Genomic DNA, 22,745 nt, shown 5'->3' with positions numbered 1-22,745 from the left:
TGGGAGAATGTTAAGTTATGCTGATTTCTGAGTTGGCTTTCAAAAGATCTTATTTTTACAAAGTTCTTCTGAATTAAATTTTAACATTCTCTTCTCTGATTAGGAATTTAAAGATTAAATTTTGTCGCTTAAGAAAACACCAAACATATACCTGTCTTGTTTCCTCAGCAATAAAAAGTAGAAGTAATAACACCAACATTGATACTGTATATAATAATATTTTCTACTGCTTAATTGTATGAGATGGACATTTAAAGATAGTGTCAAAGAGCAAATCATTATGTTACTGTTTATGTTCTTTTCTAAATATTTAGAAAAAATTACAGATAATTTTGCAGCTGCTTTCCATAGTTTAATTCCAATTGAAATCTCATCACTTCTACTTAACTTGTATTTAATATATTGTTGGGAAGTATTTCCAAACACTGTAAATTTAGAATGCTTACTAATTCCACAGCTCAGAGAAATTTTTAATATTTTCCTTGTGTTAATTTTTATGCAAATAAGTACAACTGCATATCATAATTGAACTAGTTGAATGTTTTCCTGATTCTTTAGTTGGGACCTTAATCTCTGATTTATGATAAAATGTTGCTATTTTTAACTAGGGGAGAGCATTCCTTTAATTATAGAATATTTATTTATAGCCATGAACATACAGTAGAATGTTGTTATGTGAATTAGCAAGATTTTAAGTGCAGTCTTCATTTCATTGCTTTAAAACATACAGTGACTTAAAACCAAGCATAATTTCATGAAAATTAATATATTTATTTTAAATCCTGACTAGTTTTAAATGTATACAGTTGCTACATGTTGATAAATCTATTGTAAACTTGAAAAACTGTAAGCTGAACCATTGTTTAAGTCAATGATCATCTGTAGTCCCATTAGAATCTAATCAGATAAGTGCTTTAGTATAAATTAATGACTTATTTTATGTCACCAGAAACAAAATTTCACAACAGCAAACATAAAATACTAAATATAAAATTTCTTATTTTGTTTAGACTTATAAAGAGCAGATAAGAAATATGTAATTTAATAACAAGAAATTTTATAAAATGTGTTTGCTAAATGCTGTTGTTATCACTGCCATGCTTCAGTTAGTTTGGGTCCTCTGAGCAGCAGACACCAGACAAAAATAACTGTGCAGGTGATATTCTGGGGAAATTTTATGTAAGGATAAATGAGAGAAATTAGAGGAGGGGAAAGCATAAGACTGCAATTTAGAACTAACCCCTGTGGAGGAGATAAGGTAGAAAAGAGGATTGAGGAGGAGGCTCTTGGATTGCAGTACCATTTTAAGAAAAGTCTTACCAGGTTGGTTGAATAACACTCAGGGCAAAGTTGCTCATAGGAATGGTCCTGCCTTAATATACCTGCTAACCTTAGTTATTGACTGGAAGCATCCTACAGGAAGTGGGGCTACGGCACAGAGGTAGGGTAGATGCAGTGTATAGCAGTCAATCATGCTCCCTGAAATAACATATCTCAATAGCACATTTTCATGTCCAGGTTAAGCCATTTTTAGTTTGTCAGAGGATTGAGAGGATCTTCTTAACCTTCTAGGAGATCTTTAAAATTTCTCAAGCATCTGTCTTTCTTTATATTCCTACGGAATGGAATTCAATCTGTGCCGGGACTTCCTGCCTCTGACATAATTTCATTACATAATTTCATAAACTAGGAAGGGACGGTATGATAACCCACCATCTAAATTATATTTACTGGAGAAAATAACCAATTTCATAGGAGATAATTTAGTCTGGCATGATATTCAAAGGGCATAAAAGTACCTAAGGGGTGGTAGACTTCACAGACAGATTATGTTAGCAGGTCCAAGAGTCAGACCATAGAAATGAGAAATTCAAGAGTCAGAAGTATGTATGAGTTTAAGGGAAAATCAAGTAGCAAAATCTCTGCCACTGGACTGGGATTCAAGCACAGGCTCCAGTCCCTTGGAAATTACCAAGTTGGGTAAGGATAGGGAAATACTCCAATCCTAGAGTCTGGGAATTAAGCCATTTCCAATGTAGAGACTGAAGGTTTCAGAAACAGTCAAAAAATGAGAGTCGAATTTTAAAAACTGGGATATAGGATCAACAAAATCTAGAGCAAATTAGAAGCCCAATCAATTATCTAAACAGTCTGGTGAGTAAGAATAGAAACAACAGTAAGTTGATAATGTGTTCCATGATGTTGGGCTCTAATTTCTTAAATTTGTCCTGCTTTAAGTTATCAGTAATTTTAGAGAATTGTCCAGAAACGTGCCACATTGGATTTTAAATTGTTTTAGTCATTGTAGAGGCTAAAGCTTAGGAATGAGGTAGGACCAGATGCCTGCTTCTTCTGGTTCAGGTGATTGCAGCCTTTTCATTGTTCCCCTTGCTTTCATCAGAGTCTGTCACAAAAGTGAGGAGAAACTTAAATGGACTTAAGATAAAGATACACTTGCTCCTAGTCTGCATATGATCTCATTGAATTGTCTAGATTGTTTCCAGTAACATTAATATTTAGCATCACTGATTTTCATGCAATGTTATTGCTGTGGTAGCTAGTCTGTTCTGCAGAATGCTACAAAGGGCTATTTAAATTTTATATTTCAGCAGTATTTCATAGGAGCCTTGTCTGAGCTAATCTTGGAAATTTTCAATCAAGATGTTCTTAGCTCTTCTTCATTAGTTATTAATATCTAGAACTACAAGTTTCAATGACTGTACTATATGTATTTACATAGGGCTTTCTAGAAGTATTGTTTATCATAACTGGAAAATATTCTTTTTAAAATTATTTATGTTTATGTGAGTTTGTAGGAAGCAATTCAGCAACTCTAACAATAGAAAGTTATCAGTATAAGAACATCCGTTTAGCGTATACAATTTCTTATTTAGTCCCATCACTTCCATTTGTAAAAAAATGGTAATTTGTTATTATAATACTGAGAAATACATTTTATGAATCATCAGCTATTTTGTTGCTTATAAATATAATTTTTAAATTTTCAATTAATGTTTATATTAATTATTCATAACTGTGGTATTGGTTTAAATTATCTTCAAAGAACTATATTAATCTGGAAAGTCACTTCTGAAATATTTAGTAATTAGTTTATGTAAACATATTCAAAAATAATTTTAGATCAAACCCTTGCTTTTTAGTAACTACAATAAAAGTAACATTTTTTTCATTTTTACATTTAAAACATTGTGATTTCTGAATTAGCTAATAACTACCTACCTTTTAGACTTTAAAAAGGGGGTGTTCTCTCAAGTGAATAAAAGCTATTTGTTTTAATTTTCATAATTCTCATTTTACAGTTGACATAATACATTTTTATCTGCAGAGTACCTATGTTTAATAAAACCTCCATTCTTACTGCATTTTTAGGTTAGTAGAAAATGATTTATGTTTTTTCATTTCTAACTTTACATAAAGCACAGAATTTTAATGAAAATGCATTATTCTGAAAATCTCTCTCTACTGGAAAATTTCCAGGCCACTATCTCTTCAAAAGAGGAAAGGCTGTTAAATAATGGGCCCCAATGCCATTATGATACAATCCATGTAAGTATTCATTACATGAAGAATATCCCATTGGGTGCAATTGATTATGGAGAATGTACTTAGATTGATTTCTGGGCTCTCAATATGGAAGCCTCTCTTTAATGAGTATGGTGAATAGACTAAGAGGGAGCAGAAAGACAATTTATTAAAGACAATTACTAGAGTTTGAAACTTTTTTGTAAGTGCATTTATTATCATTTGCTAGCTCCCCAGGAAATAAGAAGTTCTGACAAGATCTTTTACTATAACATGTAAAAACTTACTTAAGACTTGCAAGCAGAAAATTAGACATTAAACAGCTTGGTTGTGAATTATTTTCATTCACTGAGCATTAAACATTAATAGGATAATATTTCTATTTAGAACCAAGAAGCACTATCTAATTAATATACTAACATATTTATTCATGTGGTTCATATAAATATATTAATAACATATTTCTTGATCTCTAAAGAAAATGCTCCGTTAGCCATTATTTTCTACCAAAAATGAAACATTTTCATTTGCGTAAGCCTGTGGTATTTCGTGAGGAAATGCTTAGTTAGACATTTTTATATCGCCTAATAAAGTTAAGAAGTATATTCTGTTAAGGTCTTATTGCATCACCCCTCAAGGTGATGAAAGAGCAGAGAGAATCACCTGTAGGTATCAAGTGCTTAAATTGTTGGGAACCAGCCAATTCTCAGGACACCAGCCTAGGGAGCTTATGCCTCTCTCTGTTCTTGGTTGGCTCACAGGCATTAATGCCAAGGGAGAGAACAGGTGAGACAACAGATATGAGTAACTATAGGATTTATTGCTCATGCTGAATTGACGAGTGTCAGTGGGAGAAGCAATTAGTCAGCAGTTGCATATACTCTCTAGAGCAGTGCTTCTCATACTATAATGTGCATACAAATCTTCCTGAGACCTTGTTAAATTGTGGATCTTGATTCAGGAGGTCAAGGTGGGGCCTGGAATTCTATGGTACTAGCAGTCTCCTGAGTGATGCTCATCACAGTGATGCATAATCGTAGAGTCTGCACTTGGAGTAGACTGCTCTGGAGCACAGCCGGCTCAAAGTTACCTGTGCCTGAGGCACAATCACATTCCTACCATATTCCCCAGATCTTCCCACAAGATGGACATAATCAGAGTCATTTGAACTGTATTTTCTCATTGTAACTCTGTGCTTTACAGTGGAAGTCTTTTTGCAGGGACAAGATGGAGACATTTAACTATATTTTCTCAGAGAGCTATTTGTTACTTAGTCAACTACTACTATTCTACAGTCTGTATACTGTTTCTCTTTCTCTTCCTCTTTTCCTGCCCAAAGTCTGGTCAAACTGTACAACTAGTCCAATGTCTTCTATTTCTAACTAGATAATTCTGACGACCCTCCCTTAAGCTATTCAATAGATTCTCCTGCAGATCAATACTTCAAACTCAACTTAATCCATTAAGGATTATGAAAAAAATTTCATCTGTTTTTAATGTAAACCCTATATATTTATCTGGACAGAGTTTTTTTAAAAAAACATGATAGAAGAGAATAAAACTTCCCAAACACTTCTGAGCAAATATGCAGTTACAAAATAAGCTTAAACTGGATATAAACAATAAATCATTTTCTAACTCTCTGTACTCTTCCAAGGCATTTCAAGTTTGTTTTCCTATGCATACCTTCATAGATGCAGAGATGACAACTTAAATTTGTAAAATAATTTTCATATCACAAAGGACCACATAGATTGTTTTTATTTGAAGCAATTGAGGAGAAAAGTGGGCTCTATCATTGCTCATGTGGTACACTTTGAATGATGTTGAAAGTTATTTCTGCTTCCATACAGTAATCCTTTCTATTAGACTTGCAGTAGTGCCTAAAATGCCACTTAGGTTATTTGTGTGGGTAAGGCATACAAGTCTTAATATGTTATTACTAAAAGATCAGTGCAAACTAAAAGATATTGTGAGAATTTATCAAGTTTATTCTGGTTACATTCTCTAGCCAGTGTCTTCTGCATCTTTTATGTTTATATATTTATCTTATACATTCTCTAAATGTTGCAAGTCTCCAGGAATCTCTCTCTTACATTATCTGTTCTTCTGTTTTCCCAGCTACTATTAACGTAGTCTCATTTTCTTCACCTGGACTTTTTTTTTTTTTCAGTTATAAAGAGTACACTAAAGACTCTGAATTCTTACTAAGGCTGACATAGTGTTCTTGGGTTCCAGAAACATATTTCTTCTACCTACTTTATATATACAAAAGCTAGATGAGAATTGGGATTTGAGAGTATTACAATTACTAAAGGTTCTAATAGTATGTCAGTATAACCTATTTAGGTTAACATGCTTGTTAGTGTATACCCTATGTTTGTTAGTGGTAAGAACATATTTATTACTACCAATTCCTTTATCAAGTGTCCTGATCAACTTGTTTATTATTTATTTTCTCAGAATGTTCTTTCTTACTAAGACTGAAAAATACAACTATAAGGAGTGGTCATACAGTATACACACTTTCAAAAGGAAAAATAAATATTTTTATATTTATAATTTCTGAGTGTCTGAATTCATATAATTTCTCATATATAAATTGAATTGTCATTTTATAGCAAAAATGTGTTGCACAATTTAAAAGTAAAATTAATTTTGAAAGTGAATAAATGTTCATTTAATTGATAAAACTCTTGTTTGTATTATCTTATTGTGACATACCCTGTTAGCAAATAGTAATGCCTGTTTCTAAACATAAAACAAAAGATTTTCTTGGTAGCTGTTGCCCATGTGTGGCTACTGGGAGCCCGAACACAGGCCCACCCTGCCCATTGCACCTGTGTGCACCATAACCCACCCTACCTGCTGCCAATGCCCACCCATGCCTCCCTGGGACCTGGAGGACAGTTTTCTCAATCTACAGCTACTGCCACCACCATTATCCACCTACATGTATGACCTAGGAGCCTGCGGATTGGACTACCCAGCTTGCCACTGCCACCAGTGGCACCCCACACATGTTGCTCAGGGGCCAGCAGGTTGACCTGCTGATGCTACTGCCACTGCCACTGCTATGCACACTTCCTAGGAGTTCAAGGACCTGCCCTTCCACACAGTCCATCGTTGTCACTAGTGACACTTGAGCAAGCTGTCCGGAGGCCCAAGGATTGGCCTGCCCAGACTTTCCACCAACAGAGCCCACTTAAGTCACCTGAGAGCCTGAGGACTAATATGCCTGCCTGCCATAGCCCCTGTTACTTTGTTAAATAGGTTTTCAATGACTTTGCCCGTCTCTTCTTCTGAATCTCTCAAAATTCAAATAGTTGGTCAAAGTATGATGTGTTATATGTCACATAGACTTACCTCATTTTTAATCTTCTTTTGTTGTTGTTTTTGTTTTGGTCTGATTTAGTTATTTCAGAAGACCTGTGTTTAAGTTCAGATATTCTCTCTTCTGCTTTCTCTAGTTCACCTAGCATCCACAGCAAAGCCTTGCCACAACCTCCATTAAAAACTGCAGTCCGTGCTACTGAGAAACTCAGATACCACTAAACTGATCACAGCCAAACAAATCATACAAAGACTATTGTACTGCACCCACCTAAAATCAAAGCCAAAGCACCCTGCCCAACCAACAATATAGATACAGCTATAGAAAAGTATATTTCCTATGAAAGTCAATCCATAAAATTGTAAGAAATGTGCAGATATCAGTGTAAGGACATAAGAAAAGTAAATGTGCAGATATGTAAGGAAACAGGAAAAGTATAAAAGCAAAGAAACAAAACAGGAACACAATAAGTTTTCAATAACAGATCCAAGTAGAAATGAAATCTGTAAAATAAGTGAAAGTTCAAAATAATGATATTAAAGAAAGTCAAATGGATACAAGTAAACAAAGATGAATATTACCAAAAAAAAAAAATAGGAAAACAATTCATGATCTGAATGAGAAATTCAGTGATAGTTGTCATGAAAAAGAACTAAACAGAAATCTTGGAACTGAATAATTCAATGAATGAAATAAAAAATAGAATTGAGAACTTCAATAGTAAACTAGATCAAGCAGAAAAGAGAATGTCTGAACCTGAAGACAGGTTTTTTTTTTTTGGAATAAACCAATCAGACAAAAAAAAAATAAAGAATAAAAGAGAATAAGTAAGGACTACATGACGTACAGGACTCTATACAGTGAATTAATATTTGACTTTTGAGAGTTGCAGAAGATATGAATGAAGTCACAGAAAATCTAACAAAAAAATACCAGAAAACTTCCCCACTCTTATAAGAGATATAACCATCTAAATACAGGATGTTCAAGCGTTATCAAATAGATTCAATGCAAAAATGTCTTCTTCAAAGCACATTATGGTCGAACTTTCAAAAGCCAAAGTCAAAGAGATAATTCTAAAAACAGCAAAAGTGTCAAGTTACACACACGACCCTCAGGAATTCTCGTAAGACTAACAACATAATTGTCAACAGAAACCATACAGAGCATGAGAGAATGGGGTGATATATTCAAAGTATTAAAAGGATAAAAAACTGTCAGCCAAGAATATTATTCACAGCAAAGCTACCCTTAAAACTAAAGGAGAATTAAAGTGTTCTTAAGCAAAAACAGAGAGAATTCCTCACCACTACATTGACTCTACAGGAAATGGGTAAGAGAGTCCTGCATTTGGAAGTGAAAAGATGATAACTATTAATACCATCCTGAAAATGCACTTGAGTATAAAATTCACTCATAGAGCAGATACACAAATAGGAAGGAGAATGGAGTTAAACATTACCACTACAGTGAACCACTAACCTGCAATGATAAACAATAAGAGAGGAAGAAAGGAACGAATGATATACAAAACAACCAGGAAACAGCTAACAAAATGATAGGAATATGTTCATCCCTATTAATAATATGGAATGCAAACACATTAAGTTTCCCAATTAAAATATACAGACTGGCTGAATAGAACAATACTGTGAATACGGCCTACAAGAAACCCACTTTACCTGTAAAGACACATATAAACATGAAGAGATGAAAAAACATCCCTTGCAAATGGAACCTAAAAGTGAGCAGGAGTAGCTATACTTAGATATAATAGACTTTAAATAAAAAAACTCTAAAAATAGACAAGGTCATTATGTTATGATAAAAATATCAATTCAGCAAGAAGATGTAACAATTCTAGGTGTATATGCACTCAGCATTGCAGCACTCTGCTATATAAAGCAAACATTATTAGATATATTGGGAGAAATAGACTCTAATACAATAATAGTTGGTGGATTCACCATGGCACTCTCAACATTGAACAAATTAGACAGAAAATGAAAGATGAAACATGGATTTAAATTGCATCTTAGATCAAATAGACCTAACAGTTACAGAACATTTCAACTGAAAACTATGAAATACATATTTTCTCATCAGCACATGCAACATTCTTCAGGATAGACTATATATTAGCCTACAAAATAAGTTTCAATAATTTTTTAAAAAATAAAAATTATATCAACTATCTTGTAAGACTACAATGGATTAAAAGTAGAAATCAAGAAAAGAGAAGTTTGAAAATGCACAAATACAGGGAAAATAAAAAATATGCTCATGAATGACCATTGGGTCAACAAAGACATTAAGGAGAAAATTTAAAAAAGAAAATGGAAATATAACATACTGAAACCTATGGAATACAGCAAAGACAATGTAAGAGGAAAGTTTGTAGGAATGAAAACTACATACAAATGTAGAAAGATTTTAAGCACCCTAAAGATGTACGTCAGGAAACTAGAAAATTAAGAACAATTTAACACAAAATTAGTAGAAGGAAAGAAATAAAAAGAATGGAGCACAACTAAAAAAATAGGGATAAAATATTTGATCAAAAAATCTGAAAGTTTTTGAAAATAAAAAAATGATAAACTTCTGGATACACTAATAAATGGTTAAAGAGAGAAGACCCAAATAAATAAAATAAGAAATGAAAAAGGAGACATTAAAAAGTAAAGTTGCAGGATACAAAATCAATATACAAAAATCAGTAGTGTTTCTATATACCAATTACAAATTAGCTTAAAATAAGAATGAAATCTCATTTACAACAGTGACAAGAAAAATAAAATACCTTAAAATACATTCAACCAGGCAAGTGGAAGACCTCTAAAACAAAACCTGAAAAGCACTGATGAAAGAAATTGAAGAAGACACAGAGGAAAATACATCTCATGCTCATGTATTGGAAGATTAATATTGTTAAAATGACCATACTACCTAAAATAATTTACAGATTCAATGCAATCCCCACTAAAATACCAATGACATTTATCGTACAAATAGAAACAACAATCCTCAAATGTGTAGGGAACCACAGAAGACTCTAAATAGTTGAAGTAATAATGAACAAAAAGAACAAAATTGGAGGCATCACACCATCAGAGTTCAAAACATACAACAGAACTATAGTAACCAAAGCAACATGGTACTAGCATAAAAACAGACACAAAGACCAATACTGTGGAAGTATAGTAACTAAAGCAGCATCGTATCAGCATAAAAGCACACACGTAGTCCAATGCAACAGAAAAAACAATCCAGAAATGAATCCACGTATTTACAACCAACTGAGTTTTGACAAAGGAGCCAAGAACATTCAGTGGGGAAAGGACAGTTTCTTCAATAAATGCTGCTGGGAAAAGTGGATATCCATACGCAGGAGAATGAACCCAGACCCCTATACCTCACCATCTAAAAAAATCCAACTCAAAATCATTTAAAGAGTTAAATGTAAGATCAAAAATTTAAAAAACACTGTAAGAAAACATAGAGGACAACTTTAAAAAATTGGTCTAGGCAAAGATTTTTTTAGCTAAAATATAGGCAATAAAAATTAATGGATGAGACTATATTAAATGAAAAGCTTCTGTATAGCAAACAACCAGCTGAATGGAGAGATAACCTAAAAATTGGCAGAAAATATTTGCAAACTATTCATTTGACATGAGACTAATATCCAGAATACATAAGGAGCTCAAACAATGCAACAGCAAAAAAAAAAAAAAAAAAAAAAAAAAAAAAAAAGCATTAAACAGTGTGCAAAGGATCTGAATAAACATTTCTCAAAAAAGAATTTACAGGCCGGGCGTGGTGGCTCACGCCTGTAATCCCAGGACTTTGGGAGGTCGAGACGGGAGGATCACGAGGTCAGGAGATCGAGACCATCCTGGCTAACACGGTGAAACCCCGTCTCTACCGAAAATACAAAAAATTAGCTGGGCGAGGTGGTGGGCGCCCGTTGTCCCAGCTTCTCGGGAGGCTGAGGCAGGAGAATGGCGTGAACCCAGGAGGCGGAGCTTGCAGTGAGCCGAGATCGCACCACTGCACTCCAGTCTGGATGACAGAGCGAGACTCCGTCTCAAAAAAAACAAAACAAAACAAAACAAAAAAAAACCAACAAAAAAAGAACTTATGGATGGCCAACAGGTATGTGAAAAAATGCTCAGTATCACCAATCGCTAAGGAAATGCAAATCAAAACCAGAATGAAGTATCACCTCACTCCTGTTAGAATTATTATGAAAAAGACAAATAACAAATGCTAATAAGGAGGTGGAGAAAAGAAAACCCTAGTACATTGTTGGTGGGAATGTAAATTAGTACAGTCATTGTGGAACATAATGTATGAAGGTTTCTTAAAAAATTAAAAATAATTTTATGCAAACTGGATTTCATGCAATCAATAATTCCCCTACTGGGTATTTATTCAAAGGAAAAGGAATCACTGTATCAGGAATACCTGCATCTCCATGTTTACTGAAGCACTATTTACAATAGCTAAGAGATGGAATTAACCTACAACTTCATCAACAGAATAATGAATGAAGAAAATATATGTATACACAAGGAAATACTCTTCTTCCATAAAAAATAAAATAAAATCAAGCCATTTGCAAAAACATATATGGAACTGCAGAATATTATGTAAAGTGAAATAAACCAGGCACAGACAAATATTTCATGTTCCAATTCATATATGGAAGCTAAAAAATTTGACCTATTGGAGTAGAGAGTAGAATGATAGTTACCAGAGGCTAGGAAGGGTTGAGGAGGGGATAAAGAGGGATTGCTTGATGGGTAAAAACATACAGTTAGATGGGAGGAATAAATAATATTGTTTGATAGCCCAGTAGTGTAACTATAGCTAACAATAACTTATTGTATATTTAAAAATAGCTAAAAGAGAAGATTTAGAAGTTCCCAACACAATGAAATGATAAATGTTTGAAGAGATGGATACCCTAAATAATCTGCTTTATAATTACATATTGGTTAATGTATAAAAATATCAAACATATCCCTTAAATACGGACAATTATGTATACAATTTAAAAAATAAAAAATGTTTTATTCATTTTATTTAGAGATAGGGTCTTGCTTCGTTGCCCAGAATGGAGCACAGTGGTATAATCATAACTCACTGCAGCCTCAAACTACTGGGCTCAAGTGATCCTCCTGCCTCAGATCCCAAGTACCTGGGACTACAGCTGTGCACCACCAGTCCCAGCTCATTAAATTTGTGTGTGTGTGTGTGGAGTTGGGGATCTTGTTCTGTTGCCCAGGCTGGTCTCAGACTCCTGGCCTCAAGCGATCCCCCCACCTCAGCAGCCCAGAGTGTTGGGATTACAGGCATGAGCCATCATGCCCAAACAAAAATGTTTTCCCAGTAGTCTTCAAAGTTTAGCAAAAATTTTATTTTTCATTATTATAAATTATTTATAAAGATAGACTCTATTTTGCACATTATTAAGTGCTTGCTTTATCTCCCTTGACAACTTGTTTCATTTAGCATTACAAATGAATTTTTCAGTTTTGCGTGATATTTATTTTTATCATCACTAATTACCTACTTTTATTAATAAAGTACTTGCCTCAATTGTAGAGCAAGTCTTCTAGAATAATTGAACATTTATCCTGTAAACCTTACCATACTTTTAAAAAATCAGTTTAATTAAATAATGATTAAGAAAATAAAAGAAAAATATTTTTAAACCTGAATTTTTTAAGTAGTTCAAAAGTTTGTAGGTAATTAATTACAATCTACAAGATAAAGAAATGTGATAAGGTACAGGCCAATAATACCTTAAACATGTCTGAAGTACAGCATCAAAGTTAATGGTTCAAGGAATCCTGAACTAATGAGGAATGGTCATTTTATTGGACAAAGGTAAAATATATTTATAGAAACAGAATAATTTTAAAAATAGTACTTATTAATTAGAATATTATAATAAAGAAACTAAATAAAAACTGAGATTTTGGAAGTTTTGTAACTACATAAAATTGTCATTATATATTACAATACAGGTACTTCTAATTTGCAACTCAGAACATCTTAATATTTTGTTCAGAAATTAGAAGATAGTTAAAATTTTGAGGTCAGGTCTATCAGATGTAGCAGTGAACATACATCATCATCTAAGAGCCATGAAGCCATCCTGATATCTTTTCCAAGTAGTAAGCTAACATTCCTCAAGGGGATTATTTTCAAAGAACAGCCATAATGTAGGCAATTCTTGCTAATTTAATGACCATCTACAAGCTGTATTAAGAGTATAATAATAAGGATGTCTTGAAGATGCTATTGTCATAAAAATACAGGTATCTGTACATGAGACCTTCCATAAAACCTTTATTTTCTGTGAATGGCTTACTGATTTGCAAATTAGCTGTATTAAAAGTAGTAATAGATGATGTATTTTTAAAAATACATAAATTGCTACAAATCAGTGAAACTGACTGTACATTAGAAGGCCTTTGTCATATGGAACATATAATAACGAACATATGTTACTTAGTGTTTGCTTTTGCTTTGCCCATCCACTCACCTACACAAGTCTGCTGCATTGCCAGTTCTTCCTTTGTCAAGAGCCTTCCCATACTATGGACAGCTGGGCTGTGAAAGCTAAGGTGGGCTCTTGACTACAGATGCTAGCAATCAGAATCAGGACTCTAAAGGTACAGGAATTACATATATTAAAAAAAAAAAGGAGGGAAATACTTGGAATTATATTATAATATAATATATATGTATTTAAGTATGTAACATATATTTTATATATAAATATGCAATACCTATTAAATAAATATGTAACATGTCTTTTATATATATATATATTTATGGTGATTAACCTATTTCTACTTTAATCTCATATACAACATACTGTGTCAGAGAAGAAATGCGTCTTTCAGATAAAATTTACCAGACCAAAAATAGCCAAGTCTATACCCAGAGAAAGGAACGGTAGACATAAAAATTCTGGTTCATGAGTTAGATTTAGTGCTCTGATGGAAATAGGAATTTGCCTCCCTAAAAGGGCAGATTATGTATTTATATATAATATATTAATTAATATATTATTAATATAATATAAAGTTTAGTATAATATATAACACAATATTGGTATTATTAATATAATTAATATAGAGATTAGATATCAGTTTATATAAATATATTTTATATATTGAATATATAATATGAAATAAATATATTTTAAATTTTTATTTTAATTATTTGTCAATATTTTATCATGAACTTTATGTGATGTTTAGTATTCTTTTGCACATTAGAAATTGGTGTCTAAACCCACTATCCCATCTCACTTCATTCTAGTTTTATTCATATTTTGCCAAAAAATCTAAACTGTGCTATGCAAACTCTGATCCTGGACATAACCAGCATCCTGAATAGACACGTGCCTATATCATTTGCCTGGCATTATATTCTGAATTTGTATATGATTTAATCAAACAGTATTCATGGATTTTGGCAGGAACATGAGACTCCTAAGTCAGAGGTTAAGGAATTTATTACTCATGGCCCAGAATATAATACAAGCATCACTATACCCTTATCCGTTTATTTTACTGTTATTTTAAGAGGTAATGTAGGTAGTCTCACATAGATATCTACACACATATACACAGTGGGATATGCGATTAGGAACCTAGAGTTTAAGAACCTGAATCTTTTTTACCAGGCAATAAGCATTCCTGCACTTTGCTCTGAAGAGAAATGTTATCTCTATTTTCCAGTGCAGAAACTGCTCAGGAATATAGCAGTTTTGCCTCACTTGGAAGACATGTAGAAATTCAAGAAACTCATGGAAAGTTGTTCCCCACCAAGATGAAGAATATATCATTATTTGAAAAAAATATTAAATCCTTGCTAACTTCCTTCCTGTTTCATCACCACGACCAACCCCCTTCAACTTTTCCATGAACTTCAATTAACAGATTAAGTGAAAATGTATTCAGCCAAATAGGCATTACAATGTTATGTGTAAGATTTTGTAGAAATTTCCAAAAAATATGAAAAAATTTGTAACAGGGTTTAAGAAAAATATGGCTGTTATGAAAACACTGTAATATTTCCTCTGCTAATGTGATGAAAAACTGCTGGCCAGGGATTCTAGAAGATAAACAATTGGAAGAATATTAACACTTAAAGTTGACTAGTGGTTAGTTGCTAAAATTTATTTTTTAATTGTATGAAATAACATCAATAGAACTACATTTATACATTAATGTTTACTTAAGTAAATATCTTATAATCTCTTATAATTTCTTCCTATATGTTTAATACTCTAAAACTTAAGTATTCATGCCAAAATTAGAAGTAATATGCCCATATTTTAAGGTTTGTCATTTGTTTTGTTTTGAAAATTAGAGAAAGTTACTTAATGAATTGTCTACATTATGTAAGAAACAAAACAGCACATTGAAAACATTAAAAAGTTAGGTGGTTCAAAACTTAATCCAATGTTTATAACAAAGTTATTCTTAATTTTGGTGAGAAAAACATAATTTTGAATAAGTTCCTCATAGTAATTTGACCATTCTACCATAATAGAACCATCATATTATCATTTTTCTTATTCAGTTTTTTAAGGATTTGAAAGCAGTAGCATTAAAATTGAACTATCATAAAAAATCCTGATGATAATCACAGAAAAATATAATCATACATAGTAGTAAGTAAATGTTTTGGGTTTCTGCATCTCTGAACTCATATCAATGAAAGTAAATCAGAAATTAAAGGTGTTATTTAAACTTGTTAAATAAGTTGGTATGAAAACACAAGCTCTTAAAAACTCTAAAATTTGACATTATTTTTATACTTTTGAGAGAAAGCAATTGATGCAAAAGCAAGGGCCAAAAGAGAATCAAGCATAATATCATTATTATTAGGCTGCCTCTAAAATAGTCTTCATTAACAAGACAAAATTACAAAATTGGATTTACTTTGTTTCAACAAGTTCTGCCATGAGATAAAGGTATTTTCATTGTTTTGAAGTGTCTTTTCTATCAGTTTACATTAAGTTATCTAGAAGCTTCAATTACTGAGAAAAAATTGAAGAATGGGTATTAAAAGAAAATTCTACCACATTTTGGCTCTTCTGTCACACACCGGCTCATGCACACTCTCCATTCCATATACTGGGTAATCTACCCTTTTAGAGAGACAAATCCCTAATTCCATTAGAGCACTAAATCTAACTCATGAACCAGAATTTCTGTGTTTATCATCCCATTCTTTGGGTGTAGATTAGGTTATTATTGACCTGGTAAATTTTAAGCTAAAAGACACATTTCTTCTCTGAAACAGCAAATAGTATGTGAGAGTGAAGTAGGACTAGGTTAATAACCATAAAAAATCATATATGAAAAAGGACAATGAGAAACACATGGGTTTACTAGTGTGTAATTATCATAACCCAATACCAGGAATAATAAAGATCATCTACTCTGAGAGTGGGATAAGTTTCTTCATTAGCCCATCTAGCAAATATTTATTTTGCTTTACAAAAGAAGCTCGTTTCTCGTTTCTCCCTCGATTCTTGGTTCTGAAGTTTAAGAGATTTGATCTTAATCATTTTTTTATTGTTTATTTTTTTTCATGTCCAAACTGAAGTAGTTCATATTCAAGATTCCCCATGATCCAAGAAAGTCACTGATGCTACAGCTATTTTCTTCATATTTCATATAGGAAGAAGGAGTAAAATTGGGAATTCCAGCGAAATGACATCTGCTTACATCTGTTGGCCATCTCTAGCTGCCAAGGAGGCTGAAAAATATAGGGTCTTTTTTTGGCCAAGTATGTTGTTTATCAGCACAAAATTATGGTGCTGCAAGAAAGATTGAATGGAAACATAAATATTGGCACGGTAACTAGTAATCTATGAAACAAAGCATAACATCAAATTAATCCTCTTTCTGCAACTGTGGTGTTCTCTTCCCATTTCCTGGTGAAGCCTTGGTAGCACCATCAACTCAATGAGCAACAGAAATCTGACAGTAATTTTTGATGTGCATTTTTCTCTCTCACCCCATATCCAATCATGAAAATATTCTCAGAATTCTCTCTTTTTATAATGTCAGCCAGATAATGTGCTGATAGCATAAAAAGGTTTGAAGAAGGCATATCTCACACATGAGTCTGAAAACCTAATCATCACACTTGTAAACTACAAAAAGATCTCTCAGGATGCTTAACTATCTTCAACCTGCGTCCTTTAACTGCATGACACTGTAGCTCCAGCTACACGTTTTTTTCCTTGCACTTTCAATCCAAAACATTAAAGCCTATTAGATGTATTCATGATCAGTTTCTCATTAGTTTCTTGATCCTTTGCAATCTGTTTTCTATTGCTTTTCTCCAATCTGAACACCCTTTAAAAAGGTATTCAAGGATATCGACTTGCTAAATCAAGTAAAACTTCTAATTTTCATTTTATTCATTCTCACTGAAGCTTAAGGCTCTTTTGCTCACTTCCACCATCTTGAACCTCTTTTATTCTTTTGACTCCACTTTTACCATCCATTGTTTCTTCCTTCCTATAACTTTATTGGAACTCCTCTTTCTCTTCTATGTCAATTAACTCACTTGTATTTAGGATACTATTTATTATTATTGCCTTAGAAACCACAAATAAGCATCTCTCTCCTTTATATTTGATGACTTTATATAAAATAGGTTAATCCCAATGATATTCAAATATGCTATATTAAGCAGAGTGGCTCTCAAAAGATGCCCATGCCCTGATCCCTAGAATGTATGTGTACATTAGATGAACTAGAATGGATTTTCCAATATAAATAAGGTTATAGATCTTAAAATAAGATGACTATAGTGTATTATCTGGTTGGCCCAGTCTAACCACATAAATCCTTAAAGGAAAGGAAGGAGTGTAGTGGAAGAAAACGATGGCGTTTAGAAATGTAAGAGAGACTTGACCTGGCCAACCTGGAAGGGCTAAATGGAAAGCATGCAAATAAATGGAGACAACTCCTGGGAGCAAAGATTTGCTCCCAGCTGACGGACAGAAAGGAATTGAGAACCTGAGTCCTACAACCTCAAGGAACAAAATTCAGCCAATAACCTGAATATGCTGAGAAGCGGATATTTCCTTAGAGGCTCCAGCAGGGAAAGCAGCCTTGCAAAAACTTAATTTCTGCCTCTCAGAGTTTTGACCGACAGATACTATGTAATAATAAATTTATGTCGCTTTGAGCTGCTCAGTTTGTGGTAATTTGTCATGGCAATAATATAAAATTAATACCCACGCAAAATACCTTATCATCTTAACACAAATAAAGGAAATTCTGGGAATTTGGAGGCTGAACGTGGCTCTCCTCCACTCCCCAGTCAGACTTAGGTTATTTGCCTCTCCTGAGCCCAGTGGCTGCTGACACTTGCAGGCTCTTAGGAGGGACTAGGCCTCGAGATTTGTGGAGGTCCCTTTAAAGAGTGATGTGGGGGACAAGAAACTTCCTGCAATAAGGCCAATAAGTCCAGAGGCCTTAATGGAAGAAAGAGCCTCCTGCCAGGAGCTGTTTGTGGGGGAATTAGCGAAATCTGGGCATAATGCCATAGCCTTTTGAGAGTGCCAGAATGCCAGAAAGATACTAAAAGTGCAAGCTGGGTCTCTCCAAAATGCCAAGGGGAAAAAAGTATGTTTATCTACTTTACATATCAAATAGGAAACTATACAAAAACCCACAAGCAGAAAGTTCTACTGCAAGGGCCTTAAGCAGAAGTGAACACTTTGCCCTTAGTTCACAAATGCACAGTGTGCCCAGTCCTTTTGATTTTGTCTAACATTTAGACATGAGTCCCAATATATCCAATAAATAAGTGCATAAATGAATGCATAAAAGTGCATAAATAAACACATAAAAATCTACTCTTTGGATAAGGTCCCTACATAGATGAAAAGGCTCAGATTGAATAATCAAAACACATACCCATTAATACAGAATTAGTAGGGAGAAGTGACCAAATCTTGGATTAAAAAAAAAAAAAACCCACTCAAGCACTTGAAAGTTATTTATTTTTAATTTTTATTTATTTATTATTTATTTTAGAAACAGGGTTTTCTTTTTCACCCAGGCTGGAGTGCAGTGGCATGATTTTGGCTCACTATATCTTCAACCTCCTGGGCTCAAGTGATCCTCCTGCCTCAGCCTGCTGAATAGCTAGGATGACAGATGCATGGCACCATGCCTGGCTATTTTTTAGTTTTTAGTTTTTTGTAGAGATGGGGTCTTGCCATATTGCCAAGGCTGGTCTTGAACTCTTGGCTTTAAGCAATCCTCCTGTCTCGGCCTCCAAAAGTGTTGGGATTAAGGGTGTGAGACATTGCACCTGGCCAAAAGTTCTAACTGCAACATTATAAAGTGTTCTGGGAGCAAGGCAGCACACGAGTCAAATTCAGAAAATTCAGTTTATGAATTAAAGGGGAGGATGATCAGGACTGAATGCTAAATTAAATAATACAGAAGATTGGATGCAAGAAATATCTCAAAGAACATACACGTAAAGTAAACAAAAGCTGTAAGACTTGTACAATAGATCCACGAGGCTGAATGCGACTAATAAGTTCTGATGGAGAAAAGGGAACAGGAGGAAAAGAGTAAGTAAACAACACAAGAAAATTTATTTGAGCTGGGAAGAGGTCTGAATTTGCAGGTCTAAAGCTTCACATATGTTATAGGTTGCATTAAAAAGAAAAAGATAACAGAAATCTAACTATAGTGACTTAGACAAGTACAGTGTTTATTTTTCTCACTTTGGAAGATGTCAGATTTTAATCCAGGCCTGGAATGGTGATGCAACCGTGTCATGGGGTATCCAGAATCTTTCTACCTTTCATCTCTCTGTCCTTAGTATGTGTCATTTGTCTTCATGCTCCTAAGATGCACTGATCGCATCAGAACTTCCTACCAATAGTGAATAGTGAATGCCAAGAGCTTTCACCACATAAAGTTTTATCTTTAAAATGGGAAGTAGAATATTCTACTAAGACCACATTTACTTCATAATTGTTAGAATAATAAATACTCTGTTTGTAAATGTTCTTAGTACTGCCTACAATAAATAACATAAAGCCTGAAATCTCAATAATTTATATCAAAAAACTTATTTCTCACTGATATTAACTGTTTGTGTCTGTTTATTTGCTGCACATTTCTTGTTCACTTGATATCAGGCAGGAAGACCAAACCATATTTGGTTTTTAACCAAATGCTGTATCTGAGGCAGAGAGAAAAGATCAGGTGTTGGAAACTTCCAGTGTTCCTTAAAGCTTCTGCTTAGACATAACATATATCACTCATGTTCACTGTCTGTGGATCAAGGCAAGACACATGGACATGCCTGACAATTAAGAAATAAGTATATTTTGACTGAAAGAAGTTGCTCTCTGTCACACTGCAATGCATACAGATGTCTAATCCTCTCAGAGGAAATGAAATAAATATTTGGAAAATAATTTTTCCCCATCAGTATAAATCAGTAATTAGAAGACAATTTAGTATCATAAATAATACAACGAGCTTTGAGGTCAAACAGACTTGATTCAATCCTGGCTCTGTTGATTACATGTTGTTTCTAAGACTTCGAGTTTTCACTGGCAAAATACATTAATATCTATGATAAATGCTCTATTATAAAACGTTTATGCCTTAAATTCCTTTGAAAATGACTGGCACATAGTTACTACCTAACAATTTCTTATCATGTCTTAGACCATATAAACATAATCTTATTTTTCAAAGGTAATATCAACCAACTTGCTGATAAGTTTGTGATATATAATATATACATAAACAAAATAATTATCTGGATTTTCATGGTACGTATTGTTTAGACAGAAAAGGCTAAAGCTTTGGCATTTGTATGGGGGATTAGATGTTAAATAAACTAAATAGTAGTGTAAACAAGTCATGTTAAATTCAAAAAGCTGAATATTTTATGCACTCATATTTGGCCTTATACACCTGTATATATTTTATGGATTTTCATGAAATGACTTTATTTCAAGAATGTAAAGATTGATTGCTATTTTTAAGACTGTGAACAATTAAATATACATACACATATCTAGTCATTCTCTGATCTTGCAGAAGATATCCAAAACATATTTATAAATTTAAGAATAAAAGGCACTATTGATTATTCAGGATTTCAACCCATTTATTCATCTCTATGGTAACAATCTTGTATAGTTTTCCAAATTACTTATAAACAACTATTGACAAAAATGAGATGAGATTAAGTTTTGTGGCTTCTGATTTGGAAAGGAACTAGGCTATTGATTTACACTCTTTTAAGCTTCTTTATTTATTGATTAGTCCATTTTTCCTTAGCTCAATTTTTTGATGTGGTTTAATTGACAAGGAAGTTTCAAGAAAGCATAATGAGATTAAATTAAATCTTTGGCAATCTTTTCATTATCTTTAATTTTGCACTCCCTGATACAGATTTTTTTTTATTCTCCTATTTTTGCAATGCATTAGACTCCCAAGAGCTTTCCCTTTCCTTTATCAGTATTATGGTTTAAAATTCCAGATGTATGCAGTACTAAGTAATTATTTGAGGATATTTAGCTCATCATATTGGTACTGAAGCAAAATATGGCATTTTTTTCTGAAAATGCAAATATCTCGACTATTTAGAGACTAACTTGTGCATGTGTTTATAATGTACAGTATAGATACTTTAAAAAAATTATTTTGGCACAACAAAGCAGATGTCACATTCTAATGACTGTCCCAAGGATCACAAGGTAGCTATTGCATTTGACTGTTAAGTGCATTTTTAAATCCCATTTTCCCTCTTCTAATCAGAGATCTAGGCCTCTGACTATATGTATAGATGTGTGTTTTAGATTCAGACACTTGTAGTATCTCATTCTGTGGAAAATAGTGAATGCTCTAGAGGTAGACCTCAGACTCAAGCAGGACCAGAGTCTGTTTCTCTAGGATTGCTATGTAGACAATGGAAAAAGAAACTATTTCTGCCATGCTAAGAGATGTGTATCTGAAACCTTTGGTAGCTGACTAGATCCTGGTTCCAGTCTTGAGACTTTGGAACTTGCAGCACTTATTTAGATATTGTAGCTACCATGAGATCCTACCAATCAAGAGAACCAATGTATTTCTCTTTATTACACATGTTAACCAAGTCTCTGTCATTTGTAGCCAACATAGTCATTTTTAAAGTAAATACTAGGAGTTCTTACTTTGATAAATGTTTAATTAAATGCAAGTTTCCAGAACATTAAGAATCTTTCCTGCCCTTGGTAAATTGAGAGTGATTGTCTCAAAGAAATGGTTCAGGTCAAGAAAAGATAAGTTGATGTTACATGACTCTGTTGTGTTTTACACTGCAAGTGGAGAGGAAGGGAGGCTGCACCTGCATAGTTTCTGAACTTGTTAAAAATATTTTATTTTTCAACCAGAAAGAAGAAAAGTAATACAGTAAATCTGTGTCATAAATTTACTTATATTGACTCAAATACACCTGTCTCTCTGCTCCTTCTTCATATTCAACAATAAATAAGAGAAAAGGAAGGAGGGAGGGAAGGATGAAGAAAGGGAAGACCTTTGTTATTTGTGTGTGAGGCCAAGTAAAACCAAATTCAGAGAGATGAAAGAATATAGTTAATAATGGCAATTTTACAAATCTTGAACTTTTTGTCTTACTGTTCTTTCTTTCCTACATCCTCCCTTTCTGTTTATGTGATTAAAATATAGTCTAATGCTTATTTAAAGACTTTACTATGCAAGGCTTTATTATCACTTAAACTGATGTTGCAACATTAAGATATTATAAAGGGTAATAATTCTGACTCCAC

The 22,745-nt window shown here is 33.3% G+C and overlaps 1 non-coding gene across 1 annotated transcript; it reads right to left on the bottom strand.

Moving 5' to 3' along the window:
- Positions 1-16,980: 16,980 nt before the first annotated feature.
- On the bottom strand, positions 16,981-17,084 carry LOC115893402. Its single transcript, XR_004053411.1, has one exon. It is a non-coding gene; the product is annotated as a small nucleolar RNA U13 (small nucleolar RNA).
- Between the last annotated feature and the right edge of the window lie 5,661 nt (positions 17,085-22,745).

This window comes from Rhinopithecus roxellana, chromosome 14 (assembly GCF_007565055.1).
Source record: "Rhinopithecus roxellana isolate Shanxi Qingling chromosome 14, ASM756505v1, whole genome shotgun sequence".
NCBI classification, from domain to species: domain Eukaryota; kingdom Metazoa; phylum Chordata; class Mammalia; order Primates; family Cercopithecidae; genus Rhinopithecus; species Rhinopithecus roxellana.
Note: the sequence above shows the minus strand (reverse complement) of the source record. Positions and strands in the feature narration are given on the sequence as shown.